We start from the raw sequence: 4,360 nt of genomic DNA, 5'->3' as shown, positions 1-4,360 counted from the left end.
TTCCCTCTGAATATTTTATCAGCACAGCCAAGATGAGAGAAGGCTGTTATTGGCTTCAATTTCTGCCTCTTGAATTCCCTACATGAAATGAGCAGTGAAGTAGCCAAGAGACCACAATTCCCTTAGTCAAGGTAAGAGGAGAAAACAAGAAACCCGAATAATTTACAAACTAGGTAAGAATCTGCATGTTGCAGTGAAAAAGACCAGATTTGTGACAGTGGTCTCTGTGCTTCCATCTCACTCAGTACTTATCTTACTAAGCAGCACTGTGATGGCTGTTTCTGGGCTCTGGTTCTGAGATTTAAACCGCTCATCTGTAGCAGCTTTCCCTGCTCCTATTTGTATTTTGGTCATTTGTACAATGAGGGGAAATGTTGTCCCAGCAGCTTAGAATCTTGTCATAATGTCAGGAGCCTTGGGCAAGTTGAGAAAAGGTCAGTTGGAAAAGGAAATAGCATCTATTATTGGACAAGGGCCAGCCATGTCAATGAGCAAATTGAATAAGACATTGCAGGGGTGCCAAATCCTTCCCTTTAGCTAATCCCATGTGAAGACCTTCATTTCCAGTGGATTGGAATAAAGTGCAAAAATGCAGCCATTCAGAGCTTCTTTAATCCATCATTATCTCAGATCTCCTGATGAGGTTGATAAGCTTGGTGTAGGCATCAAACCAGGCCCTGTCATTTCTTTTCTGCCACCTTGCATGATTTCTTACTGTTTTAGCCTGGTAATCTGGGAGGGTAGGAGCTTTCTTAACATACCTGCTCTGTTCTCTGCCCAATGCAAATGCCTCTAGGCTTACTGATTTCCTCACTCCCTTAAAATCAGATGATAAATACTACACTTGAGGCCTATTTTTATTTAGCATTTTGTTTGTTTATAACCTGGCAGAATATACACATAAAGGGTCCCACAATGTGGAAGAAACTGCTGTATTGCATTTTGAACGCATGGTATTGATTGCCAGAGAATCAGTTAAATTGCAGTGTGAATAATGATTGGCACTGGCCTTAACCCTTTTGGCTAAAATTGCTTATTTGTCATCCTGGCTCATGGAAGAGATAAACAATTGCTTGCTGATGATCTAACGGATCAACTGTGAGTATCATTTGGCATGTCAGATGAGAGCTAATTTAATGAGCTGCATTTCCTGCCAATTACCTGGGAACAAATCCCTCCACAAGCCATTCTGTACATCATCAAAATGTTTAACCAAATTCTCACTCGTGGCAGGTAAGATGATTGGGTGTTTGATTAGTCAACATGCTGTCGATATTACCTTGCATGCATTTGTCCTGTCTACTTATCCAATCACCTTCATTCTTTAACAATGACAAATTATAATATGTGGCCATCCAATACTTTATTTTAAATTACTCTGTTCAGTATGTATACTAACCGTAAAACCGAAACATTCCCATGCGTGTGGGTTTTTTGAATTGCAGATCAGGTTTTTTGTGTAGCATGTGATCTTGTCAGTTGGCTGGAATAGAAAAAAGTGACTGTATTCATGTATATGAATGTCCACAAAGAAATTCTTTAGCCAGAGTAGGAAATCTGAATGGCTGTATGAATGGCTTCACACGAGAAGGGGGATGTTTGGAACTCAGTGGTCTGTGAACGAGCATTGGTCGGAGAGGGGGAAATGGACAATGGGAGAGTAGAGTGTGAAGACAGAGAGATACAAGGAGAAGGTGGAAAGAGGGGCACATGGAACATCCATGGCAGAAAGGCGGGGAGACAAGCCCCGGGTCACACTTGATGCTCGAGGCCTCCGTGGCTGTTGGAGTCTGATGTGTCATTCACTTACCCACCTTCCTCTTCCTCTCCTTGATTTCTGTGAGTTTCCCCAATGTCCCTTTCTAGCTCTTCCTAGCTTTTTCTTGCATTTGGGTGCCTTTGCTGCTCTAACTCTACTGCCATGTCAACCTAGACAGGAAGCCCAGTTTATTGACAGTTAACCTGGTGTGCAAAGTGTTTTCTGACTTCGGTAAATTTACCTCCTGTCCGTCACGCTGCTGCCTCTACTTTTTCTTGCCTTTTCGCCTTTCCTCTCCATCTCTTGAGTAATGCGTCCTTCCTCTGATTCTAGAACAGGACTGGAGGGGAGCAGGAGAAAGGGATCGAGCAGCTTCTGCCCTGGGCAACCATTACTGGGAATACACCACATAGATGCCTCTCTCCAAGAAGAGCCATTTTTATGGTAATTGCTAAGAGAATAACATTGCCCCCATCTTTTTTTTTTTTTTAATAATTAATGCAGTTTATTTCTAAGCTGAATGAGTGACCTAGGCCAGAGAGGAGGCAAAAACATGGCCTTTCTCTTCTCCTCCATCTTTTACATTCCCCTACGAGGATACTATTTCTGTGCTGACTAATTTGCTATGCAAATATTCTGAGGCACATGTAAGAAGACAAAATTGGTCTGTTTTTACTCACAACACTTCTCACACCAAATGTGTGAGTGTTTTTCACATCTAGCAATTTCCCAAATCTCTGGACACCAAGTATTCTATAATTTAATTTATTTCTGACACTTACTACCTAGACTTAATACAGATTTCCCAAATTTAAGAATCCAGTCCAGAAGATTGCCCCTCACTGAATTCAGACAATGATCATAAGTCTAGGGTTTCCTGTATTTCTTTTCCTTTTTTCTTTCTTTCTTTCTTTCTTTCTTTCTTTCTTTCTTTCTTTCTTTCTTTCTTTCTTTCTCTCTCTCTCTCTCTCTCTCTCTCTCTCTCTCTCTCTCTTTCTTTCTTTCTTTCTTTCTTTCTTTCTTTCTTTCTTTCTTTTTTTTTTCAGAGATTTTTACTATAGGGTGTGTGTGCTTGCCAGAAAGACGGAGAGAAACAGAGAGACAGAAAGCGAGAAATCACCCTCCAGGGAGTATGGCCACACCGCAATTCTGTCGCCTCCATTCTCTTCTTGGGATCTTGGTCATGCATGCACATGCACCATGAGTTTAAGCCACTGGGTCTGGGACTCGAACCTTGGCGGTTGATTACATGGGAGTCCAGCAACATAGCCATTACGCTAACTGCTTGTCCCTTCTATACTTCTAATCAACTGGTTATGAATTGGGAGTCCCCTTCACTTTCTCCTTAGGTTTGATAATTTGTCAGAATGGCTCACAGAACTCAGGAGAGCACTTTATTGACTATTATCAGAAACAGCCAAATGAAGAGGTGCTCAGAGATAAAGAGGGGGTGGGATACACAGATCTTCTATGCCCTCTCCAGGTACACCACCTTCCCAATACCTCCATGTTCTTCAATCCTGTTGTTTTCATGGGGATTATTAGATAAGCATAATTGATTAAATAATTGCCATCGATGACTAACTCCATCTTCCCACTGGTTGGCTGAACGTTCCAATCCTCTGTCATGCCGTGATCTTTCCGGTGACCAGTCTGAGGCTATCTAAGAGTCCCCAACTAATACTCACCTCTGGTTGGGAGATTCCAAGGATTTTAGGAGCTGGGTTCCAGGAACCAGGGACAAAGACCAAATATATTTTTCATTGTATCACAAAACTCAAGCTTTATTTGCGGCATCCACGTTTCAATCATAGTTTTATTTCAAGGTATTGGGAAAACTTTTTAAAATATGGGGCCTTTAAAATATGGGGTATTCCTCTCTGGCTTTAGGTATTGGGGAGAATAGCACTTCCTCTCACTGACCTGGTACCATGTACGGGGCCTCCTGAAACCCCATTTACAGATGATCAGCAGATGACGTTGGTGGTCCATGGAGGGCTGGGGCAATGTCTTTGGTTTCTGCACAGCGATAATAGGAGTTGAGGTTTCTGTCATACATCCTTCATCTTCAGAACAAATTAAGGTTTTCATATTACACAGTCCTGAAGTCCTGTGTGCTCCTAGGGTTGTATTGCATGTCTGGGCTTTTCCAGGTCCCTCAAAATCTCATCTGTCCTGAATGTGACCTGACCGTACACCGAAGGCAAATTGGTGGGCTTGTGTTTCTATATCTGGCCCCTAGTTTGTGCCAGAGTGCAGTCTTAACCAGAGATGAATAATCTATGCACTTCTTTCTCCGAGAGCTCTGTTTTTGAGAATCTGACCACAGGAGGCTGAAACCTCTGCAAGCCCTAGTTCTCCAATTCTAGTTTTGATGTTCCAATTTGCGCCCCCAAGGACAGCTGATAACCTTGTCTCTTTTCTCCCTCCCAAATTAGCTTTCCTTAAAATGGGAATTCAGTGGCCTCTCGGGTTAGTTGAGCAGTTTCAGATGTTCAGTAATGGTCCACAGTGTGATGCTGAGAACGAAGAGCATACTTTACCATATTCTGTATCGCTTCTGCAGCTATTTGCTCTAACGGGGGCTAATTTTCTAAACCA

Source organism: Tupaia chinensis, unplaced genomic scaffold (assembly GCF_000334495.1).
Source record: "Tupaia chinensis unplaced genomic scaffold, TupChi_1.0 Scaffold000314_1, whole genome shotgun sequence".
In the NCBI taxonomy this organism is placed as follows: Eukaryota; Metazoa; Chordata; class Mammalia; order Scandentia; family Tupaiidae; genus Tupaia; species Tupaia belangeri.
The sequence above is the reverse complement of the archived record's forward strand: the minus strand, read 5'-3'. Positions refer to the sequence as shown.